The 11,730-nt window shown below is 42.7% G+C and overlaps 1 long non-coding RNA gene across 1 annotated transcript; it reads right to left on the reverse strand.

The window, feature by feature from the left end:
* Window positions 1–2,705: 2,705 nt before the first annotated feature.
* On the reverse strand, window positions 2,706–5,551 carry LOC138977512 (uncharacterized). Its single transcript, XR_011459314.1, has 3 exons — window positions 5,451–5,551; window positions 3,749–4,088; window positions 2,706–3,032 (listed from the first exon to the last, which is right to left on the reverse strand). It is a non-coding gene; the product is annotated as an uncharacterized lncRNA (long non-coding RNA).
* Between the last annotated feature and the right edge of the window lie 6,179 nt (window positions 5,552–11,730).

Below are 11,730 nucleotides of genomic sequence, written 5' to 3' on the forward strand. Positions count from 1 at the left end.
AAATGCTGTGAGAATACAGGTATTTATTGAATTGTATTTTTGTTCAGTAACCTTAACTTGTGAAATGACTGTGAGAGTCATGTTGTGAAATGGGTGGAAAGCGTGAGCTGTGTCAGCCATTTTGAATAGAGTGTGGTATGTTCTGTTGTAATGAAGTTACTTGTAAATGAGCTGGTGTAAATAATAGTTGGCGGATAATTGAATAATACTGAGAAAGAATGGAAGTATTATTGTGTGGAGAAGTTTATCTTAGAAGTGAAACTTACGGTAGCATAAACTTTCTATACAGCTTTCCGGTGGGAGTAGGACGGCTCGACCGAGGGGTAGAGGAGATGAGAAGAGGAACGTCCCCTCCTTGCGGCCAGGACCGGTAGTGTCGGCGCAGGGTTGTAACGCAGCGCTGGAGAACTTGCATCTGGTGTGTACCCCATATTATGTTGTGATATGGTGCAAGTGTCGGACCCGCTGATTCGTGAGTAAACATACATGTGCGACCTAGAAGAGAGTGCGCACCTACAGAACTGTGTATGTGGAATAGGATTGTGCGAATCCAGAATAACTTGTAACCACTGTATTGTGAGTTAGCAAGCGAAGATAACCAGCTAAGTGGTGTAGCAACGGATTGGATGAATCCAGAATAGGTGTACGGCCACTGAATTGTGAGTCGACATGTGAGTTAGTCTAGTATGTGTGATGCTTCAACGGAGAGTCAACAAGGACGACATCATCGAGGGAGAGACTTTCTTTTCATCTTACTCGAGATAACAATGTTATATTGGATGAAAGAGTCTTTTGAGTGGATGAGATATTATATTTATATTTTGTTGTGATTGCTGGTTAATGTGTGATCACTTGAATACAAGTACGAGGGCAAAGGGCAGGAATTGTGTTTAGTCTTTGTGCTTTGTTCGAGTGTTGTGTGTGCGTGTGAGACGGGAGTTTGTGAACAGAATAACACACGCATTTTTCTGATAGGGTATTAACGACACACATACATACATTTACACACAAGTACCAGCCGTAACACTCTAAGCTGTCACATAACTATGTGGCTATACGTTCTAATTGCCAAGTCTCCCTGTTGTCTAGTCGCTCTGTTGCCTAGTCTCTCCGTTGTTCAGACTCTAAGCTGTCACTAACTATGTGGCTATACGTTCCCATTGCCAAGTCTCCCTGTTGTCTAGTCGCTATGTTGCCCAGTCTCTCCGTTGTTCAGACTCTAAGCTGCCACATACCAACCTTAATGACCTGTCTCTCTGTTGTCAAGTATATATATATGCTGACCTTTATCGATGACATATATCTATGTGCCTACGTCCGTATCGCCAAGTCTCTCTGTTGCCCAGTCTCTCTGTTGTTCAGACTATGTGCTGTCCGATAACATTGTGGCTACGTTCCTATTGTCAAATCTCCTTGTTGTCTGACTAGTCTTTATGTCGCCCAGTATCTTTGTTGTTCAGACTCTAAGCTGTCAGGGGTCCTGATTTGGCCTATATGGTCCGCTGGACCCAAAAAGCAACAACTAACTAACTAACTAACTATCTAAGCTGTCACATAACTATGTGGCTATATGTTCATATTTCCAAGTCTCCCTGCTGTCTAGTCTCTCTGTTGCCCAGTCTCTCCGTTGTTCAGACTCTAAGCTGCAACACACTAACCTTATTGACCAGTCTCTCCGTTGTTCAGACTCTAAGCTGCAACACACTAACCTTATTGACCAGTCTCTCCGTTGTTCAGACTCTAAGCTGCAACACACTAACCTTATTGACCAGTCTCTCCGTTGTTCAGACTCTAAGCTGCAACACACTAACCTTATTGACCAGTCTTTCCGTTGTTCAGACTCTAAGCTGCAACACACTAACCTTATTGACCAGTCTCTCCGTTGTTCAGACTCTAAGCTGCAACACACTAACCTTATTGCCCAGTCTCTCCGTTGTTCAGACTCTAAGCTGCAACACACTAACCTTATTGCCCAGTCTCTCTGTTGTTCAGACTCTAAGCTGCAACACACTAACCTTATTGACCAGTCTCTCCGTTGTTCAGACTCTAAGCTGCAACACACTAACCTTATTGACCAGTCTCTCCGTTGTTCAGACTCTTAACTGCAACACACTAACCTTATTGACCAGTCTCTCCGTTGTTCAGACTCTAAGCTGCAACACACTAACCTTATTGACCAGTCTCTCTGTTGTTCAGACTCTAAGCTGCAACACACTAACCTTATTGACCAGTCTCTCTGTTGTTCAGACTCTAAGCTGCAACACACTAACCTTATTGACCAGTCTCTCCGTTGTTCAGACTCTAAGCTGCAACACACTAACCTTATTGACCAGTCTCTCTGTTGGCAAGTATATATGCTGACCTTTATCGATGACATATATATATATATATATATGTGTGTCTACGTCCGTATCGCCAAGTCTATCCGTTGCCCAGTCTCTCTGTTGTTCAGACTCTGTGCTGTCACATATCTATGTGGCTACGTCTATTGTCCGCGTTGAGTCTCTGTGCTGTCTAATGGCTATACGTTCCTATTGCCAAGTCTCCCTGTTGTCTAGTCTCTATGGCGCCAAGTCTCCGTTGCCTCATACCCAGGTGAATAAATAAACAAGAAAGGTAAGTTGTTGGAACGTTTGTTATTGACAAAACAATACGTTACAGTCACAAAATATATCGACCTAACGGTCTTTTAAGTGCACAGACAAACAATTCGTAACAATAACTTAGCTTGATGGAATGTTCGGCCGCTTGTTAAGAAGTAACAAGCGAATGAATGAGTATTACCTTTCTTGTTTTTTTGATTCTGAATAATGAACGTTGGCAGTCTCTTTGTTTTTGGATTTATTCATACTCATGTGGCTACATACGTCTGCACAAAGTTGAATGCAAGTAGGAATACTGACCGCTGACGCACTGGTTGAGGCCCTCAGAGACGTAGTAGCCATGTGGGCACACGCACACGTTCCTACGACATATCACGTAAGCGTTGATCCCGCAATCCGCTTTAGTGCTGCAACTTTTCTCCCACCACTCTGCAACGGTAATTGAATGAAGTGTACCAGTGTAGTCATGATACAGGGGAATGGTAAATGTCATAGAGAGAGGCAGAGTGGTACAGTTTGGGTTTATTCTGTTGTTTAACACCCAGTGGTTACATACATCTTGTGTTAATTAGGTTATCCTCCAGTCATACAACAACGGGGTCGGAGAGGGAGGAGAAACACACCAAGAGATGCACAGCGAGAGATAAGATGAGATGAGATGAGGTAACGAAGTCTTACATTACCATGAGTGTTCGTTTTATGTCATCAAATACGACAAGAAGTACTTTACGAATGAATGTACTGATACTCATAGGTTCTTGAAGAGAGTTCCATACTGCGATGTCAGAATAGGCTAAACTTGATTCAAAGAGCTGCATCCTTGAATTGGGGATATGAAGTGTTCGGTTAGGTTTGGTTTGAAATTTGGAGGTGAAAGCACACACATATACACACACACACACACACACACACACACACACGCGCGCGCGCGCGCGCACACGCACACACACACACACACACACACACACCGTCCACATCCACACACACACACGCACATCCACATCCACAAACGCACATCCACATCCACACACACACACACACACACTCACACACACACACACACACACACACTTACACACACACACGCACACACACACACACACACACACACACACTCACACACATGTTCCACGCTGATTGCTTACCTTCTGCTTCTCTGACAGCGTACGTCTGTGCCCCGACCTCTGCGACCTTCACGTCAGAAAACGTCATTATCTTGCTATGACCTTGACACTTTCCCGGCTGCACGACCCTTGTGAAGGTGAAGGACAGACAGAGTGCATTCCGAAGACACCTTGACGCGCAAGCACCCTTGGCGACCTCTTGGGAAGTGAACAGTGTGTATTCTGTGAATAGAACACCTGATGTCCCGGGTTGCTGAGCGAACACTTTACTGTTGACCTCAGTCTTAACGAGTTGCATTGGCATGTAGATGAAGAGAGCGGTTAGTAGAGTTCCCACCAAAAGCATGATGATTCCAGAAACCTAGACAACAAAGTACCTGTGGTGAGATGAACAAAGTTTAAAAAAACACAAAAGAATTCTGTACTCACCAATACAAGGACAGCACAATACAATACGAATTTTCGCTTATGGAATCTTGAACAGGAAACAGCAACAAAACGCAAAAGCAACACGGAACGAACACTAGGTTGGAAAATAAGATGGAGGGGCAACACAAAAAAGCACAGAAACATTTGACTGGAACTGTGAAACAAGTCGCTGAAAGCAATATCAACATGTTCAACATGGACGGCTTACAAGATTGAAAGTGATGACAGTTGATCAGCCTTTACCGAGACCAGATTGAAAGTGATGACAGTTGATCAGCCTTTACCGAGACCAGATTGAAAGTGATGACAGTTGATCAGCCTTTACCGAGACCAGATTGAAAGTGATGACAGTTGATTAGCCTTTACCGAGACCAGATTGAAAGTGATGACAGTTGATCAGCCTTTACCGAGACCAGTAAGTTTGGGCTGACCGGAACGCGGCGAAATTTGAACATCTTTCGACTTTATAAGTTTACCTAACCATATGATTGAAAAATGAATAGTGACTGAGATTGCTGAAAATGGCTTCGAAGTAGCGAGGTTGGTGTGTTCCATTTGCATTTTGGAGTCGTTCGCACACTCTGGTGCCAATGTAAGTGATCAGGACGGTAAAAGTAACGAACGAACCACCAAGAAATCGTAGTTTCTGCAGGGCGCACTCTATTTTTCAAGTCTTGATGATCCTGAATATATTTTGCAGACAAAATACTCAACAAGAAAAGGCTACGAATTCTTCAAAATTGCGGTGCACTTCGAGGCCGATGTCTGTTCTTTAATCGTAGGTCAGTTTTTAACACCAACAAAATACAAAAGACACGTTCGAACTGCCTCACTGCACAAGGTGAAAGCGTGTCATTTTGTCTCCCTGTTTTGGGGACTTCCGATTTTCCGCGAGAGTAACCGTTTCTTAGCTTGGTTATGTCTACATAAGGTTTAAAAAGGTACGACGAATGCCCGTAGGTGTACGCTTAATTGCAAAGTTTATGAACACAAAGTTAACAGGTATGACTAACCTTTACGTTTTGTAACTTTCAAAACATATGAAGGCAGGTTTTGAAAAGAACTGACATAACCAAGAGGGAACAAATCTGACGGATCCAAAAAGGCGCGCTTTCAAACATGCTACAGCATATAAACACAGAGTTTTAAACAGGTACACCCAGGTGTTTCTTGAGCTATCTCAAAGCGCATGAACACAGGGTATTTAAAAGGTATGACGAATTCACAAACGCGTACCTGAAAATACTGCAAATCATACAAACACAGGCTTTGGAAAAAGGTATGACTAACTCACAAAGCATATAAGCACAAGGCTCCGAAAAAGGTATGTAAAATCCAGAAAACGTTAAACTCAATCGGGCCTGATGAGCAGAACTGATGAATCTTCTGGCAACTGTTTACACTGTGTCGGCTGGTGTCAGCAGGAAGACACACACACACACACACACACACACACACACACACACACACACACACACACAAAGAAATTCACTGGACTATTATCCTTTTGTGAATAATTGCATCATTTGTCCCCATATCAAATCCTCGCTGATAAGTTGTTCTTTGCATACTAATGTGTCTGCACTCTATAACTGTATTTTAATCTATTGTAGGCTAATTCCCATCCCGCTGCCTGCCGCCTTTGAGGATTTAAAAAAAAGCCTCCCTATTGTGTAAGGCCGGACAAAGCAAAGGCACTAATTATTAAAGGCACAGTGCAGCCGGTATGACTGGTATGAAGTATATTGTTTGTGGTGATTTTAATTCCGATGTTCTTGATAGTACGTGTTTCAATTTGCAAGATATTATGATAAAAAATGGTTTGTTCCAGTTAGTAAAACAACCTACACGAATTACAGAAACAACGTCAACGTGCACAGATTTGATTTTGACACCAAGCCCTGATATTGTTGAAGAAATTCAGGTTTTACCGCCAATCTGCAGTGACCATTCGGTCCCGCTTGCAATTGTTAAAGGAAATAGTATAGGGAAAGCAAGTTATAAACGGTTGATTTATAATTATTCCAAATTGGACGTTGTCAGTTTAAAGGAAAAATTATGTAATGTGGATTGGACGAGTATGGTCTCACTCAGTTCGATTGACGAAGCAGCAGAGGCATTTTCGGATACCCTAATGGATATGGTTACACAGTGTATGCCAGTTAAAGAAATAACTGTGAGAGAAGCGGATACACTCTGGATGACTGACGGTATTAAACGACTGATTGATAAAAAGAAAAAGATACACACATTAGCAAAACTATTGAATTCTGTTTGGATCTGGGATTTTTTCCGAAGAATTCGCAATAAATTAACTGATGTTATTCGATTGAGGAAAGCAGAATATTTAAAAGAATTGGATAATCGTGTTAGTTCACAAGACTGTTTTGGCAATAAAGATTGGTGGAAATTAGTAAAGTCGTTTATGTCACGCAAAGGTATGTCTTCAAATGAATTTCCTCCCATCGAAAACAATGGCCGTGTTTATTATTCCAATGTAGAAAAAGCAACAGTATTCAATGAATGTTTTGTAAAACAATCGGTATTGGATGATGATGATGATGAAGTTCCTGAAGTTAGAGAACAGAATACCACCATTGATTTTTTGATTATTGATGCTGCTCACGTGCTTACTATGTTGAAGAATCTCGATGTACGCAAAGCCTCTGGTCCTGATTCTGTTTCAAATAGAGTTCTGGCTGCATGTGCAGATATTATTGCGATGCCACTCACTGCATTATTCAACAGATCTCTCGAAGAAGCCACAGTTCCTGCAATATGGAAGATAGCTAATGTAATTCCGATATATAAAAAAGGTGAAAAGGAATTATGTTCAAATTACCGACCAATATCACTTCTTAGCTGTGTAGGTAAAGTTATGGAAAGGTGTGTACAATGTCACGTGTTTGTTTATTTGAAGGAGTATAACCTGTTAACACCAGTTTAGTCCGGTTTTATTCCATGTGATTCAACTGTATACCAACTCATTTGTTTGTATAATGATATATCAATCAATCAATCAATGAGGCTTATATCGCGCATATTCCGTGGGTACAGTTCTAGGCGCTCAGCAGTGATGCCGTGTGAGATGAAATTTTATACGGCCAGTAATTGCAGCCATTTCGGCGCATATTTACCTTTCACGGCCTATTATTCCAAGTCACACGGGTATAGGTAGACAATTATTAACTGTGCCAAAGCAATTTTGCCAGGAAAGACCCTTTTGTCAATCGTGGGATCTTTAACGTGCACACCCAATGTAGTGTACACGGGGGGGAGTTCGGACACCGAAGAGAGTCTGCACACAAAGTTGACTCTGAAATAAATTTCCGCCGAACCTGGGATCGAACTCACGCTGACAGCGGCCAACTGAATACAAATCCAGCGCGCTACCAAAGCTTTTGATGATAAGATAACATCACAGGCGATTTTCTTTGACGTGTCAAAAGCTTTCGACAGAGTTTGGCACAAGGGTTTGATGAAAAAGTTATACGCTATTGGCACAAGGGTTTGTCTTTGATGAAAAAGTTATACGCTATTGGCATAAGGGGTTGCTGTTGAACCTGGCTAGGTCCCACAGTCGTGGCGGTCAACCCCAAACTTTTGTGCGGGTTATGTTATGTAATACTTTTGCAAAGGCATGGCTCAGGCTTGAGCCAATGCTGGATTGCATAATTTTTGTAAAAAAGGTTGCCATTGAATGTTAGTGCTCAACAGCACAGGTATGTTTTTTATAATGTTGTGTTTTTATTTGCTGCAAGGTTGCATTGAATGTTAGTGCTCAACAGCACAGGTATGTTTTTTATAATGTTGTGTTTTTATTTGCTGCAAGGTTGCATTGAATGTTAGTGCTCAACAGCACAGGTATGTTTTTTATAATGTTGTGTTTTTATTTGCTGCAAGGGTGGTCCCGCATACAGATTACAAGATGTACATTTTTTGCAATATCAAAGTCTGTGTAGCGGGACCACCCCTATTTTAATACAACTGGCACTTTAAAAAAATTTAAAGTTGCCCTTCATCAATCTAACCTTGTGTCCTCTGAGTTTGTGCATAAATGGTTTTGTGTGAGCGCGCGAGCATAAAACAATGTGTTGTGGTAAAAGGTTGTAAGTCACAGTTTTTGCCGGTTTCTGCGGGTGTTCCCCAAGGGTCAGTATTAGGACCTCTCCTCTTTTTGGTTTATATAAACGACATTGTTGATAATATTGAATCAGTGATTAAACTATTTGCAGATGATACCAGCATGTATTTAAGCCTCGATGACCCTTTCCGTAGAACTGAAATACTCAATTCTGATTTAGGTAAGATTGCAAACTGGGCCATTAAATGGAAAGTGAAATTTAATCAGTCGAAAACAGAGTTAATATCCTTTTCCGGTCAAAGATGTATACAGAAATTTCCCCTTGTTTTTGGCGATGTAGCCCTCATAGAAAAAGAAAGTCATAAACATTTAGGTGTTATTTTTCAAGATAATTGTAAATGGGCCTTACACATACAGTCTATTGTGGCAACTTGTCGAGTACTTGTGGCTTGTTTAAAATCTTATGAATATAGGCTCAGTCGAAGATCCCTAGAAGCAATGTATAAATCTTTTATTTTACCTCATTTTGATTATTGTGATGTTGTGTGGGATAATTGTACAAAGAAGCTTTCAGATGAGCTGGAGAAGCTGCAACTCGAATCCATTCGAATTATTGTTGGTGCTGTTAAAGGCACTTCACACGAAAAATTGTATACAGAATCTGGCTTTATACCAATTACAGAGCGAAGACGCCGTCACAAATTAATGTTATATTATAAAATGGTCCACGGCAATGTACCAAATTACCTCAACGTTTTATTGCCACCTCTTGTTTCTGACCTAAATCCCTACCACCACAGACACCCACTAGAGCGTAAGACTCCCCAGTGTAAATCAGATTTGTACAAGTCATCTTTTATTCCTTCTGCAACTAGTCTCTGGAATAATTTGCCTGATAATATACAACAATGTGATTCTGTTGGTCTGTTCAAGCGACATTTCACAGCTTTTGATATTTCAATTCCACCATATTACTATTCCCCAAATCGCAAAACTGAAGGAGTTTTGCATTGCAGGTTAAGACTTGGAATGAGTGATTTACAATAATTATGATATGTTTAATCGCCACCTAGTAAACAACCCGGAATGTTCTTGTGGTTATTTTGCTGAAACTGTTCATCACTATTTGCTATCATGTCCCCTGTTTAATGATGCAAGAACCGCAACAATCGGTACATTAGCTCCAGAATTTGTTAATATTGACACACTCCTGACAGGTGATTCAAACATTTCCATATTCGGACATTTGTTGTATGTTTGGTAGCCTGTCTGTTTTATTCTAGGATAAACAAGGTATGTTCTTTATCATCGACCTTTGACAACTGGACAAGTAGAAAGCACATGGCAGTGTTGTGACCACGTGATGTTTTGTTTTGGTATGCCTTGCTCCTCCACCGGTACAGACGTTGGTTTCCTTTTACGACCCGGGTTTCTCCAACTTTTAACGAGAGAATGTTCAGTCACTTGTTTTCATTCTACATCGAATGTTTTGTCATCCAGCCATGTTACTAAGCCGTACATAATACATAGAGTAGCTTCAGTGGAAAATATTTCCAGTCCCATGCCACACGAAAAACCACGTGATCGGTATAATTCAAAATGGCGTCGATCGATCGACCCAAACTGTGGGACATGGATAATTCCAAATGCGTGAAAATTATGTGTTTTTGCTACAACTGTGTACTTCTAAACACTTGGATAAAGTCCCTGGAATCATACTCCTTCGTCTTAAAGCCCAGCGGCAAGATCCGAAGGTATGTGTCGTGTGCCTTTAAGAAAGGGGACCGCCACGAACCCGCCAACTATCGCCCAATCTCCCTTACCTCTGTCCCCTGCAAACTCCTTGAACACATTATCTTCCGCCACATTATGTCCCATTTCCAAGCCCACAAAATCCTTACAAACCTGAACCACGGCTTTCGATCTGGCTACTCCACTGAAACCCAACTACTAACCACCACCAACGACCTACTACAATCTTTTGATCAAGGCAAACAAATTGACATGGCCATACTAGACTTTTCCAAAGCATTCGACACCGTCCCCCATGACCGGCTCCTCCTCAAGTTGGCCAACTATGGCATCACAGGCCCCCTCCACGCATGGCTTCACTGCTTCCTCACGGAACGCAGCATGCAAGTCGTCGTTGAAGGCAGTACGTCCCAGCCCACTACCGTCGACTCAGGCGTCCCACAAGGCACCGTGCTGGGCCCACTCCTTTTTCTCAGCCACATCAACGATCTCCCGCAGGCAGTCAGATCCCAGGTTAGGCTGTTCGCCGACGACTGTCTCGTCTACAGAGAGATCAACACCTTTAACGACCACCACACCCTACAAGAGGACCTGAAGTGTCTAGAAGGCTGGGCAGAGAAATGGGGAATGCGCTTCAACGCCACCAAGTGCTATGTCATGAGCATCTCCCACAAACCACCCTCCACCTTCATGTACTCCCTCAACAACACCATCCTCAAAACTGTCCCTTCCAACCCATACCTAGGCATCCTATTCTCGGACAACCTCAAATGGAGAAACCACATCAGCAGCATCACCAAGAAAGCGAACTGCACTCTTGGCTTCCTACGCAGAAACCTCCGCCACTGCCCGGCAGCCTGCAGACGAAATGCCTACCTGGCCCTCGTCCGACCCCTCCTTGAGTACGGAGCAGTAGTCTGGGACCCGTACCAAGCGCAGGACATCGATAGGATGGAACGCATACAGCGCACAGCAGCACGTTTCATCGCCAACGACTACCGATCAAGACATCCTGGCTTTGTTACGGGCCTCCTGACACGCCACAACCTCCCAACTCTCCAGGAACGTCGAGTAAACCTCCGCCTGACTTTCTACTACAAGGTGGTTGAGGGGCTGGTGCCGGCAATGCCTCCAGACAAATTCCTGACCCCTCAACGTACTGGCCGCATGATTCGACCCAGAAGACAAACAGCAGACTACGTTGGTAGCAACCCCATAGACAATTACATAAAAAATAACAACAGGTGTTTCGCTGTACCACGCTGCAACACTGAACAATACAAGCAGCCGTTCTTCCCACGATCCACAATAGAGTGGAATCACCTGGACAACACAGTTGTCCACTCAGCCTCTATTGAGGCATTCAAGGCGGCGCTGACTACCAGCCGCCGATAAGCGACGTCGCTGCGCACACCCACCCGTCGCGCCAAAGCCAGCAATCTGGATGCTAGCGACGTAACCTACAGATACAGATACAGATGTGTTACTTGTGTTCATGTCTGTTTACCTTGTCTTCAAATTCTTGTGTTTTACATGTTGTTTGTTTCAAAGCTGTGTATACTCGTGTGGTCATCTCTGCACCAAACGAGCTTAGCCTTCTTTCGAAATATGACGTTTACCAAACGAACTTTCCGAACTCAACCTTAGTTCAAACGAGTGCATATCTATGTGTCGAACAGTTATTTCCCTTGCTCTCCCACACTGTCGTTGTTATGAAGGTGTGGCTTACTTTTGTGTT

This window comes from Littorina saxatilis, linkage group LG9 (genome assembly GCF_037325665.1).
Source record: "Littorina saxatilis isolate snail1 linkage group LG9, US_GU_Lsax_2.0, whole genome shotgun sequence".
In the NCBI taxonomy this organism is placed as follows: Eukaryota; Metazoa; Mollusca; class Gastropoda; order Littorinimorpha; family Littorinidae; genus Littorina; species Littorina saxatilis.